The sequence below is a fragment of the Cibotium barometz genome, chromosome 43, assembly GCF_041138505.1.
Source record: "Cibotium barometz isolate CiBa-2024 chromosome 43, ASM4113850v1, whole genome shotgun sequence".
Classification (NCBI taxonomy): domain Eukaryota; kingdom Viridiplantae; phylum Streptophyta; class Polypodiopsida; order Cyatheales; family Cibotiaceae; genus Cibotium; species Cibotium barometz.
This window is the reverse complement of record NC_141088.1, coordinates 21,064,208-21,079,012: the sequence shown is the minus strand read 5'-3', so window position 1 is coordinate 21,079,012 and position 14,805 is coordinate 21,064,208.

Sequence of the window (14,805 nt, the reverse complement as noted above, 5' to 3'; positions counted from 1 at the left end):
ATCATATTCAACTCAATCTAGATGGGAATTTAACTGACTGCTGTCAGTTCAGAGTTATACCTTTGGGAGTTTTCAACGGGATCCTTGGAATGGATTGGCTCCACAAAAATCAAGCTACTGAATGATTGAAATTCAGTAAAGTAGTAATTGAAATATTACCCTTCGAGAAAGTTAGTTCAGGGAGAACCTTTCCAGACTCAAACCCTGAATCAGACTATAACCAAGACTTAATCTCCTTTGTCAGTTTCAAGAAAAGATGATGTGACCAGTTCAGGAAAATTTCACTCAAATCACCCACCGAATCTGAAATCAAGTTAAGACCCTTGATTCTGATATGAGGATCAAGGTTACAGAATTCAGGAAATTCTGTTGGAATTTTAGACCTGTGATCTAGAAGTATTAGGATACGGATTTAAGATATACCCATTGTATTCAAAAGAAAATCAAAACTAAAAACTTAAATAGAAACCTAGTTTTCTTAAAGGATTGTCTTACGCCAGAATGCTGGAGGGAGCATTTGGTATATGTGTTTTTATAAGGGAAGTTCGGTTTGCAACAGCTGGCGGGGAGTGTTAAGGACGGCTCACGCGGCAAAAACCTACCCAGGTCTTGACCAGCCTAGGTATGGTGAAAAATGGTGTGCTTCTAGTACGATGGGCAAGGGCCGACGAAGCGGTCCCTGAGTGAAGTGCCAGGACACCTAAGGAGGATCCTAGAGGGTTCTGACCAGGCGATGCACGAGCTCACGGTGCTTAGGACACCCATGTGTATGTCGTGGAAGATATATATATGTATGATGAGACAAAAAATTATTGTAATCTGTTACTGGATCTTGTTGTTGCTGACCAGTTGGTCTCGATGAAGAGTCCAGGAGTGATACCTGTTTTTGAGAAATTGGATGGAAATTTTGAGTTATGATATTTGTAACCAATAATTGTTTGTCAATGGATTGTTCTATAAGTTAAAGTTTAAAGAGGAGTGTGTGCGTATCTGTATTCTAAAGCAAAAGTTAAGAAAGGTATTCAATTATGGGTGGGTGAGTACTTGTCTGGTTCTACTAATTCCAGTGGGGGTTGGGCGGTGGCTAACCCATGGGCCGAACCCATGGGCCGGAATCAGTAGAGTTTTAATAATAAAATTGATTAATAGAAATACGCTTAGAACTTGAGTAGTTAAATAAAAGCCTGAAGACTTCTCTAATGAATATATCAACGGCTGTGCCTGATTCAATTAGGAAAAAAGCGTTGATTCCTTCAAGTTAAGTCTGTAATAGTTTCCCTTCTATCTGATTTAATCAGATGAAGGTTAGTTCAGTATCTTGACCTCGTTAGAAAAATTCGTTAAGAAAATAAAAATGGTGGAATCGTCCCCGTTTTTCGGGCATGGGAAATTTTCCCGGTTTCGGTTTTCGGAATGACCACCAGCTTAATCTTGTGCCCGGACATTCGAAGGCGAGGCCCCGAGTGAGAAACCCTGCCCCCCCGCGCAAGAGGAAGCTCCTTCCACTGTGCTACCATCCGGGAATCAGGTGCGCAGAGGGGGCAGTGGGATCTCACATATAGATTATACATATGATGGGTTAAAGATAGCCAAATTCAACAAGTGTTTCTATGAGTAAATAGAAGATGATTGGTGTAAGATTCATGTGAAATAATGTACATGATGAATAGAGGTATTCTAGGAGACGATGCTAAGGTTATGCATCTTGCTATCATAGGTTAGATCGCATAAAGGATTAATCACCTTACATTTTTCCATGACAATTTGTGAAGTATCATACTACATAGGGGTATGGAATAAGGAATTCGTAAGGTAGGATTAGGGATAATAAAGAATGGGTTCATATCGTATGAGAGTATATATGGATGCATAAACTTAGAATAATAAGGCCAATTAACTTTAGAAAAATGAAGACATTTTGGGAGCTGAAAAAAATGAGCTAGACCCATGAAAGAAGCGACTCTTAGGAACAATGTTTAGATAAAAGAAGATTTCTACCCAGTGGGGACACCACTTTGGGAGAGAGAGTACTTAGAGATTACCCCGGCTCGCGAGATGAGCACATCTCCAATCTTTTAAGTGGGGGAGAATGTAAGATCTCTCCCAAGCATATAGATTTCAAGAAGGAAGAGAGTGTACTTAGAGAGAGAGAGACTATAAGGCTAGAAACATTAAGAAAGTGATATAGTAAAAATATTAGCTCCAAAAATTTGAAAAAAAATAAGAAGACAAGAATATATCTATTAAGAGATAAATATTTCCAAAAATAGAATTTTGAATTTAGATGATAGGAGGTCATATTTAGAGTACTTTTACATATTTAGAGGCCATGCATGATAAAAATAGGAAAAAACAACGCGTTTCTAAAGATGGCGAGTTTGCGGCTATATACAAATGTTTTTGCCTATTCTACCCACGTTGGCTTGTAGACCAAATTCCTTCCGCTTCTTTTAATTGGTTATACAACCATATTTTGAGTTTTTATCAAAGAGTTATGGCCGAAACAATTCGCTGGTTCTGTCAGGGTCTCTACACAGGGAAATTGTAAGAAGGTAGCAAGTAGCCTCAAGGTGATTCTCGACCTTGAGATGTATATATCCCTTCATTATTATCTAATCTCTTGAAAGAGAAGGCTAGTTTGCTATGGTCTTTTGGAGGAAGAGACTACTACTACTACTCCATAGTTTTTTTTAAAAAGGAAGAATAGTATGTTGTAGCCCTACAAGAGAAGGCTACTTTGCTATAGTCTTCGAAAGAGAGAAGAGTCAGAGTACGAGTAAGAGAAGATTAAGCTCGGGAATGTGGTCAGATGATTCCAATTCTACGAGAAGGCAACATTTGAAGACTTTCCATTCTCATATTTCAACTTCTAAAGCTCTTGTTAACGAGCAAAGGCAACGATAAACAACAGATTTCTACATGATTTCTATAAGGTATATATTTTTAGTTTTTTTATTATATATCATTCTTGAAGGTTGTGGTATGGCCTTGGCTTCTCTATTAATTGTCAATAGTGATCTATTTGATTGATTTACTAGTTAAAGTTTAATTAAGATAAAAATTACAATAAAAATAGTATAATGAATTATTGAAAAGAATTTTTTTTAAAAAAATCTATGGATATGTTGCTAGTTTCATTGCTAATCTATAGGTACATCTTCTCCCCTACTTCGCTAACTTCGCTCTAGGCTCGCATAGTAAGCAGACAGAGGCAATAGTAGAAAACCTGGGAGGAGTTAGCCCATGCTAATCCTCTCCTATGCCATTGGGAATCGGATTTCCACCCTGCTAGGGTGGCTATGTGATTATGATGTTTCCTAGTTTTGTGGGCCCAGGCTAGTGCGGTGAATTAGTCCACTTCATGAGTAGACATCCCCTCTGAGGGAGCGGGAGGGTTTGGTACAAGCGGCACGACCTAAGGGGGTGATAGGTTGGCTTGTTGGCCCTCGCCGATTGGTCGACGATGAGGGAGTATGGTCCGTGAGGTATGCCCAGCTGGTTTAGGCTAGAAGACTAAATTCTAGATCATCGGTGGGTTGTTATTGGTTTGGATATGTCTATGGACAGGGATATGGAAGCCTCGATTTGGGTATTGACCCAGTTTCAAGGTCTCTTTTGTGACCATTTTGCTGTAGGAATTATTTGATGTAAATATTGTTCTCAAAGGCTGTTTTGAGGAACATTGTGGAACGTCTTTATTAAAGAATATGTTTTTATATGTTTCACAGTGTGGTAGGACCTAATTAGATAACAAAAATGATTGGGTGCGTGGGTGGATGGATGCTCGATGGCACCATCCTATGGATGGGTGGACCCGATGAGTTGGGTAACTTTCCAACATAATTATTATTTATGATCTATAATAGAATAGCGCCCAAGTTTCATTTTAGGAGAACGAGTCATTGGTCGTGCCTCATAAAGAAAAGAGGAAAAAGGCATTGGCTTCCATGTACCAAGTGCGGACTCATTTGATCGGAGGAATAGATTCCTATTAGAATAATAACGTTTCTCCCACGAGATAGAGTTAGGTCCCTTAGTTTGCTCATATCCTCTTATTTCCAAGAGATCGAGGTGTCGTAAATCAAAGACAAGGGGACTTAGCTGCCTATCAAAAGGATCCCCTTGACCGAGCTAGGGCAGGGACTTTACAGTTGCAGTAGTTTCCAAATCTGTTTATTTCTTCTTATACCCAAGTGAGGGGGGTGTCAGTTGTTCAACATGAGATACAATTAAAACCTGAAGCTAAACCAGTTGTGCAAAAACTGAGAAGATTGGGAGTTGTACAGTAGGTATTGAGAGAAGAGGTGAATAAATTGTTGAAAGTAGGGTTCATTTTCCCAGTTGATAATTCTGAGTGCGCTTCTCCAATTGTGATTACTCCCAAGAAGAATGGAAACTTGAGAGTCTGTGTAGATTTTAAGCCTTTAAATGCTGTAACTAAGAGAGACCACTATCCACTGTCTTTTCAAGATGAAATCCTGGACAATGTAGCTAGGCATGGGAGGTATAATGTCTGTGATGGATATTCAGGTTATTTCCAAATTTAAATTTTCCCAGAGGATCAAAAGAAAACTACTTTTATAGCCCCATGGGGGTGTTTTGCATATAGGGTGATGCCCTTTGGGCTTACTAATGCACCTGCTACTTTCCAAAGATTTATGAACCTGGTGTTTGAGCCCTATTTTGGGGTCCTTCATCAGATCTGAGAATGGAATTGAGGCAGATCCTGTAAAGGTTGAAGCTTTGCTCCTATTGGAGTTACCTCAGAATGTGAAGCAACTGACATTCACACATAAGGTAAGATACCTTGCTAGATTCGTTTATCTTTTGTCTCGCGCTTTATACCCATTGCAACAAGCAACCCAAAGAGATCCCTTTGTGTGGCAAGACAAGGAATTGGAATCTTTTCTACAAGTTAGGGAAATTCTAAGCACTTTACCAACTGTTATGCCCCCCTCTGACTGGAGTAAGGAGTTCTTTGTAAATTCTAGTGTGGGAGAAGATGTCATAGGTGCAATACTATTACAGCAAGGAAGAGAGCATTCCTATATGAGGCCAATTTATTTTGCCTGTAGAACAAAGACAGTTGGGGAAAGGACTTATTTTGAAGCAGAGTTAGTGATGGTGGCCGTGGTGTTTGCCTTAAAAAAATTTAGGCCTTACTTACTTCCAAAACCTTACACTAAATTGACCCATTACACTTAACTTCTCCATTTGATTCAATTTGATCTTCCATCGAAGAGACTGTCTAAATGGTTGGTTGAGCTGCAAGAGTTTCAATTCACTTGTATAGTGGAGGATAGCACAAGAGCCACATTGGCAAATATTTTAACATACAGACAGAATCCTTTGGTATTGAGAGAGGAGACATTAATGAAGAAGAAAGTACCCAGGTGTGGAAAGACCCTAAAGAAGATTTGTCCAATGCTTTTACTGTGTTTTTTTGATGGAGCATTAAGAGAAGCTCAAGGATAGCCAGTGGAGGTGTGGTTTTGTTAAATCCAGAAGGTACAATAGTCTGTTAAGAAGGGATTAAACTACAAGTGCAGACCAGCAGTGAAGCTGAGTATGCCACATTAGAGTATGGGCTTCAAGAATGTCTTAAGAGAGGGATTAGCATACTTATCATATCAAAGGAGACAGCTTACTGGTGATTAGACAACTTCAAAATGTCTAGAACACCAAGAATCCCAAGTTGAAGGAGTGGTGCTTTCAAATCAGAAGGATGTTGCAGAGATTTCAAGAGGTCTAGATTCACAATGTGAAGAGGAAACAAAACCAGGCTACAGATGCATTAGCAAAAGGGGAGATAGGAAAGGATTTGAATGCCATGATTGTAATCCATCCTAGTTATGTTGGAAGGGAGAGTTTACCAGAGGTTGAAGAGTTTTTGCACATAGGTCTGGTGCCTTCAAGCTTGTCCAAAAACAAAAATATGGTTTCATGAGGGCTCTGCAGTACAGTGTTGTAAATGATCAACTATACATGAAGGGTAAGTATTTGGTTGTGAGAAGGGTTCTAACCAGAGAAGAGATCTTTTCCATAATGGCCTTATGTCATGAAGGGGTATGTGGAGGGCACTTTGCCCTGAAGTTAACTTTGAGAAAGATTTTGACTAGAGGTTATGTGTGGCCTAGTTTGAGGAAGGATGTTTACCATTGGTGTAGAAGCTGTGAACCATATCAGAAGCAAGGAAGGAGGGTGTTGTATCATGAGTTAAGGAAAACCATTATTTTATATGGAGCTTTTGAAAAGTGGGATTTAGATGAAATTGGTCCTCTACCCACAACTACTAGGGGTAAGACCTACATCTTAACTGGAGTAGATTACTTAACCAGATGGGATGAGGCCAATTGTGTGAAGAGCATTAAGTGGCCAGGTTTGTCTTTGAGGAGATGTGTGCAAGATTTGGTATGCCATTAGAGTTGTTAATAGATCAAGAACCTAGTTTTAAAGGCCAAATTATACAAGAGCTTATGCAGAAGTTGCATATAACACACTGTTTTTCAACCCCTTACTATCCACAGTGTAATGGGTTGGTTGAGAGATTCAATGGGGAGTTGTGTACCATGTTAACCAAATGTTTGGAAGATCATCCCAACCAATGGGACTTACATGTATCTTCAACTCTATGGGCCTACAGAACAATTGTGAGGACAGGTAAGTTTTCACCCTTTCACTTGGTTTTTGGGAAAGAAGCCTTGATGCCCATTGAAGTGGAAATTCCCACTTTGCAATTTCTGTTAAAACATCAGGAGAGGGACATAGATGAGTATAAAGAGAGGTTGCTGGATCTCTAGGAGCTGTAGCTAGCTAGGGAAGAAGCTTTGGACCACTACATCCAATTGAGTAATAGGAGAGCTGAACTTTTGAACGAGATAGTAAAGGACAAAGGGATCACGGAGGGAGATTTGGCGTGTAGGTACAATAGCAAATCGGACAATAATTTCCAAAATAAATTCCAAATCAAGTGGGAAGGTCCCTTCAAGTTTGTGCACATCCATGACAATGTCATCAGCATTATTTGTGGTTGGCCGAGAGGACATGATCAATGTAGATGTTAATCCCAAACCCAAGAGAAGCAAATAATTAATTGAGCATGGTTAGGGACCTTAGGAAACATAGGATTCTTGCATGGATGGCTGTGCACTTTGTAACTAGATGTAATAAGCTATTGTTAGAACTATTGCGCATGGTGAATAGTCGACAGAATTGGGTAGAGTAGGTGAGGGCATGTGTGGAGGTAGAGCATAGTTGCACAAGAGGGAAGCGAGTAAGCAGTTTTTTTGGGCATTGTGTAAGTGTGAGAGCATTGTGGGAGCTTTTGTGTGTGTTGAAGAAGTGATTGCTAGAGAGCTAGTTCTAGGTTGTGAAATTATTGTGAAGCTGGTTATTTGAGGGTTTATTCTGTGTGAAAGGTGATGTGGGGTCTGTGTGAGACAAGACTAAGATCTGACCAGAGCAGGGGATTGCAGGAGGGGAGAGGGTTCTGTTGAGATATCGAGCTCGTTTAGTGAGGCGGTGGACACTGATGACCCGCCTGGGGGATAGGCCTCACACTTACACCACTGGCATGGTTGGTGAGATCTTGGGTGATATGCGGCCAGTGGGATGACAGGCTGTGTGACAGCCATTCTAGCATAGTTATAGCGCCAGCTCATTTTAGTTGGGTTCACACTATAGAGAACCCGTGTATGTATTGGTTGAGTACCTTTCATATTGTGTGTACTCTTATCTTGTATATGGTGTGTTGAGTGTTGAGTGAAGAAGAAGAAGATATTCAGCCTCTCACCTTGTGTGTTCTCTATTAGGGTTTTGTGAGTGTGTGTGTGCTTGCAAGAGCTCAAGCTCTCTTCCCCCCTGCATCTTTTCATGGTATCAGAGCCTGGTTTGTGCTAAGGGCTGAGCTGCAAGCAAGAGAACCACAGGAAGCGGTACAAGGGTAAGAGCTTCAACTACTCTTCCCTATTTGTGTTGGTGACTACACCCTTGTCGGGAGCTCTACGGGAGGCACCGGCAAACGATCTCTGATTGAGGAGCTTTCTTCACGGGAGTAAAGCTATAGGGCAACTATATTGTCCTATCGGTCTTCATTTTATGGATCGAAAATGCGTTTCGGGCGCGTCTGGACCTCCGTTTTTCAGAACGCAGACGATTTCGAGCACTGCGAGTAAGTCATCGATTCTCTGCAGAACTGTTTTAAGAACTGCAGGAAGACAGATTGACTGTGCAGACACTGTGGGTACTGCAAAGAGGTCAACAGTTGCCATTGGGTGTATGTATGCACATTGAAGTCACTGGTTGTGACATTTGAGAGTACTACAGTACCGCTGCAGAAAATACAGTAGTTTGTGCAGGAAAAACCAGAGTGCATTTTTTGGTAAAATTGTGTGTTTGGCAAGATGTTAAATGATGGGATACATCGATTCTCTGCAGAACTCTGTTTTAAGAACTGCAGGAAAACAGATTGACTGTGCAAACACTGTGGGTGCTGCAAAGAGGTCAACAGTTGCCATTGGGTGTATGTATGCACATTGAAGTCACTGGTTGTGACATTTGAGAGTACTACAGTACCGCTGTAGAAAATACAGTAGTTTGTGCAGGAAAAACCAGAGTACATTTTCTGGTAAAATTGTGTGTTTGGCAAGATGTCAAATGATGGGATAACCCAGATTGTGGCTGAGAAGCTTGATAAGAATAACTTCCATGCTTGGAGGTTCAGGTTGACGAATTTCCTGATGTGAAAGGGCTATTGGGACTACATAGAAGGTGAGCATGAAGAGGCACCAGAGATACCGGACATAAATCCGCCGACTGCTGCAGATGTGAAAGAGTTTAAAGACTGGAACCAAGGAGCCAGGAAAGTTATGTATTGGCTTTCCATTAGTATACAGGACACCATGATTGGGCACATTCAGGATGCCAAGTCCCCCAAGGAGGCGTGGGACACCTTGGTAAAGCTCTATGAAACAAATAATAGTTCGGAGCAACAGGCCTTCTACACAAGTTCAGGAAGAGGACGAGGTAGAGGAGGCCGTGGACGCGGTCAAGGAGGTGGCCGAACAGGTAATCAGAATTATGGCCAACAGAGCAGCAACAACAACAGTCCTAGAATACACAACAACATCAAGAACAACACGCAGGTGGAAGAGGCAAATTCAGAGGCAGGGGGAGTCAAAGAGGCCATGGAAATTGGCAAAGGCAATATAATGATGCACATGAATGCTATTATTATGGTAAGCCTGGACATGTGCAGGCAGAATGTTATAAGAAGCATGCTGACATGCAAAATGGGAAAGTGCAGCAAAACAACTATGCATCCTCAAGCAGAAATAATGAGGACAATGAAAGGTTGTTTGTTATGCAGCATGTCGTGAATGCCATGTCTGAAAATGTTGAAGTAGCACAAAAAGATGATGTGTGGTATGTGGATTCAGGTGCTTCGAACCACATGACAAGTCATGGGGAGTGGTTCAAGGAGATGAAAAACCCGGAAAGACCAGGTTTTGTGGAAACAGGGGATGACACTGCTCATCTAATTGCCCATGTTGGAGATGTGCCATTGTCTATGCAGGATGGCAAAGTGAAGTACCTTGCAGATGTACTTCACGTTCCAAACATAACAAAGAATCTGGTTTCAGTTGGCCAGATGATTGAGCAGGGTTTGCAGGTTCGGTTTTACCCAGATGGTTGCTATGTTGAAGACTTTAAAGACAAGTGCGGGTTGGTTGCAAAAGGCAACAGAGTGGGCAGAATGTTTACATTGAATGTAGACATGCCTGAAATGAGTGCTGCGATGTTTGCAAATGGTTCAGGAATTGTTGCAGACACAGACATTTGGCATAAAAGGATTGGACATGTGAATGTGCAGAGATTGAAGTCTATGCAGACTAAAGGAATTGTGACAGGGCTGCCAAAATTTAAAGTGGAAGGTATGCAGAAAATATGTGAAGCATGCCAATTTGGGAAGCAAACAAAGCATGTGTTTTCACGTAATAGATATGTGAGCAAAAATGCACTAGATGTTGTGCATTCCGATGTATGGGGTCCTACGAAGACCATATCTATGGGAGGCTGCAGGTATTATGTGACTTTCATTGATGACCACACAAGGAAAGTGTGGGTATATTTCATGAAGGAGAAGAGTGAGGTGTTCACTCACTTTCAGAATTTCAGAGTTTTGGTTGAAAAGCAAACAGGGAAATATGTAAAGTGCCTAAGGTCAGATGGAGGGGGAGAGTACTTCTCCAATGAGTTCTCTAAATTTTTGAAGAAGAATGGTATTCGGAGATAGTTTACATGCAGATACACTCCGCAGCAAAATGGAGTTGCTGAGCGGAAAAACAGGCACATTGCTGAGATTGCGCGAGCATTGATGGAAGAGAAGAATATGCCGCATAGCTATTGGGCTGAGGCTATTTCTACAGCAATATACATCATGAACAGGACTCCAACTGCAGCCATACATGATGTAACTCCAGAGGAGAGGTTTACTGGCAGAAAACCAGATTTGTCTCATCTGAAAGTCTTTGGATGCATTGCATATGTGCATGTGCCAGATGAGCTGAGAACTAAGCTGGATCCGAAAGCTGAAAAATGTGTGTTTATTGGATATTCCCTTGAGCAAAAGGGATACAGATGTTATAACCCTGCTACACGTGAGTTGAGGGTAAGCAGGGATGTTGTCTTTGATGAGATGAGCAGCTGGTATGCTGCTGAAAAAGAAGCTATTGGGGCTGATGTGAGTGTAAGTGTGGTTTAACAAAGCCAAAACATCTGAGCCAAAAAGTCCGAGCTAAGTTTTTAAAGTCTTGTTTATTTATATATTTATTAAAGAAAATTTCATGGTAACTAGTTTTTTAAATGAGCACACAAAGCAGGAGGAGAAGATGCTTAGTACAATTACTCTCTTCTTATCTCTAGTATGAGCACGAGGGACCAATTGGTAACTAGTTATTGGTTGTTTACACAACAAGTAGAACATGAATCCATCTATCAATTTGCAACAAAATATGATATAAAGTAAGCTAGAGATTCCAAGCTTTACATGAATAGAGTATCATAGTGCCATTAAAAAGGCATGGTATTTTGTGTTGTTAGAAGAGCATATCACCATTACATATGATAGGATGCCACATAGCACAAATAAGGTGTCCTCAATACAAAAAGAACCCAATTTGGAGATCAGTTCTATACATGAGGGGATATCACTAGCATAGCAAAAGAAGGTCTCCATATCACAAGAAAAATTAAAACTAGAGACCATTGCTACATAAGTGGGCATAGTTTGACCATAATACCAAAAAGCCAATCTAGAGATCATCGCTACATAAGGAAGCCTTAGTTTGACCAAAAAAGGAAGGACCATAGCAGGTAAGCTATAGCATTACCACCCTTGATAGAGTATCATGAAGCTCCTCTTTTGTCAGAGAGCAGCTTGATGTACAAGCTTATCATTTTGCAAATCCAAACCTAAAATCTTCAAGAACACATGGTATATATGCTTGCATGGAAAGTGACGCTTGATGAGACAAGTCCTACAAAGAAAATCCTCACAGTTACAAGAAGGAAAAATGGAGACTGTCACTGTATAATGGCATCCTCTCCTTTCAGACCTATCTACAATAGTGAACTCAACATATTCTCTATCATGCACCACATGAGTATGTAGAACCACATACTCCATCAGCATTGTTGAATCAATTCTGTTTTGCATTTCCTTAGTGATTGTCTTTCTGTACATCACATTTCGTCCATCTCGAAATTCTAGTCTAGCTTTACCTCCCACATTGGCTGCCTGTACTCTCCTAGGTTGTTTTATAGCATTTTCTTCCAAGTTTATTCCATCAAGAACAAATCCACCTTGTAGAAGGTTTTTAACTTCAGCTATAGTACGTGTTGTTCCTTTTACAGGCCCAAGTAACCCATGTATAGCATTTGTTGGGTTCCATGTGTGATCCACACTGTCTCCACAAAAGTAGATCATTTGTGCACGAACATTGTCTTCATTACTTGATATTCTAATTATACCATAAAAGCATGGGGAAGGGACACCCTCCTTTCCTGATTTTCCCTTTAAGTTAATGAGCTTATTGCACTTTGTCTTCTCGCTTGGAAGATATCCTTGGCATCGAACAACACTCCTAGGATTTGTGCGATGAATGGCCCCCACATGGTTTGATTTATCTCGACCTCTTACACAAATGACATGTCTTCATTTCCTTCAACGCATGCTAATGGATTAGACATAGAATGCCTTCTCTGAGGTGCTTGTTCACCTTTTGATACTCTGGTCTATGGGACTCATCCACATGTATTGGAGCCAATAATGACCTTGGCCTCTTCTTGCACACTATAGTAATATTCCTTGAGTCAGCTTCGGGTACACTTGCCACCACTAATTTCTTTGCCGCATCATTAGTGGGATCTATTAAATTTTCTTGTTTGTAAGTGTGTCGCTTCCACATTGAGTCCCTGTCCCTCAGCCTTTGAATGTCTGGTCCATCACCAATATGCTTGGCAAGGAAGGATTCTTGCCTTTCACCTTGCAAGCATGCCGCTATAAGATCTGCCACACATGCATCATATAGTGACATGTATTTGTAGCCAATGAACTCCCATGAATTGATTTGGATACATTTGTCCTTGGCACAAGGTATCGATCATCCTCTTCCATTTCCTACACATTAACAAGAAAAGGGAATCTTGTTATATGAAGAAAGCAAAAGTGACAGGTGGGTGCTGATACCTTCAATATATATTCACCCCAATGATGAATTAGAGCATGCCACTACACAATCCATGTTTCCAACATGTGTATATATTTAGGGATAGCATGATCAGTGTCAAGCCAAGCACACAAGGACTTCAATTGAGCTTGAGAAGCTCTGTTAGAGGGAGCATTCTTCCATTGTCAGCATGTTAGAGGGAGCAGCTATGTTAGAGGGAGCATTCTTCCATTGTCAGCATCGCAACTTAAATTCTTCTTGGTCTTGAGATGGAATGCACTTCACATCGTGTCTATGTGAATTATCTCTTTGTAAGCAAACGTCCACCACATTGTATTGAAGGCTGTCTTATGATGGTATTCGGGTGCTATAGACACATGATTGTAGCTTGAATTTTTTTTCCAAGAAGCTGTAAGCTTCTTCACCAGCTACTCTCTCCAAAATGTGTTCCATATAGGGCAATGGATAATGGTCCTTCCTAGTAGCTACGTTGACCTTTTTAAGATCAACACATACCCTAAGTTTTCCATTCTTCTTTGGCACTATTACGATTGGTGACAACTAATCCGTATGTTCTATCTCATAGATGAAATCCGTAAGCAATGAGTTTATCAATTTCCTCCTTTATAATTACTGCATATTTAGGATTCATCTGGTATGGTTTTTGCTTGGTTAGTCTTGATCCTTCCATGATTGGCCCTCGTATGTTGCACTACCTCATGTGGTACACCTTTCATCTCTTTGTAGTTCCAGGCGAATTCTTAAACTCTTTTAAGGAGAGCAACCAACTTAGTTTCTTCAACCGGAGTCAAGTCCTTAGCGATATAAATAGGTTTGGCTTCCTCCCTTGGTCATGCAATATCAACTTCCTTGACTTCAGTTGGTGGGCCATCGTATGATGTAGACAACCCATCTTCCTTAACTCTTTTTGCCTCCGTCAGTCGAACCCGTTTTCGTTCGTCAATTGTGTGCTGGTCTGGTTTATCCTCATTCTCACTTTTTGTTTTAGCCATAACTTTCTTGGCCTCTCGCTCAGCTTCTACCAAAGCTTTGTTTCATTTTTGGCGCCTAGCTTTCGTAAGCTTAGGCGTTTTTGGTTCTTGAAGGATGACTTTCTCCCTGTGTTTCCCTTTAAGTGATATCTTACTCAATTCCTTATCCCAATCCTTAGAAAACTCGTCATGTACCTTAGTGGCTTTGAGGTATCTTAGCCACTAGGCATCCGTGGGTTTTCTTTGTAGTAGGGCATTTCGTCGAGTGATATATCATTTCTACTTTTGCCATCTTCTAAGGCATTGGGCACTGGTACGACCCTATGATCCGGTCCCTTCGATGCTAGAGACCTCCTCTTCTGATTCCTTATCAATGGTTTGCCAATTGACCATACAGACAGAGGTAGTGTGAATAGTTCCAGATTCAACATATTGGGTTCCTCGAGGTTGCATCACATCTATGGTAGCTAGCACATGCATCCAATTTTCACTAAAATCCGGAGGAGCAAGTGATGCATACATTTCTGTTTCCTCTTCCTCTTTGGAATTTTCCACCATGGCCTAGCATACTTGTACGGATGTGGTTCATTTGGTTGTGACCGAATCATTACCAAACAGTTGTCCTTCCATGGGGTATTCTCTCCATGTTCTCAGATCTATCTTTATAATTTGCGAATCCCTGTGAATATACACATGGTCTAATATCCAATCGTGCACCAATTTGGATTTCCTCATGAAGGGTCTCCCCAATATTATGTCATATGAGTTTGGTTGGTGCAGAAAGTCCATTACTATAAATGTATGATGGTAGCGAAATGTAAAGAGTTTGAGTCTGACATTCTCTAAAAGCCCAATGGGCCTTGAAGATGTTCCGTCTGCCATTTTAATGATAAGATCTGCTCTTTTTAGATTGGGTTTTCTCCAGTATTCCCAACATCATTTTGTGATGATGCTAACCCCCTCCCCACCATCCAAGATAGCCAATGCCTGGTATCCATTATGATGAATTGGGATCATAGCATTAGTGTCATCGCTTTCGTCATAATGCCACAATCGATTAACCGGTATCTTCACGACTCTGGTTG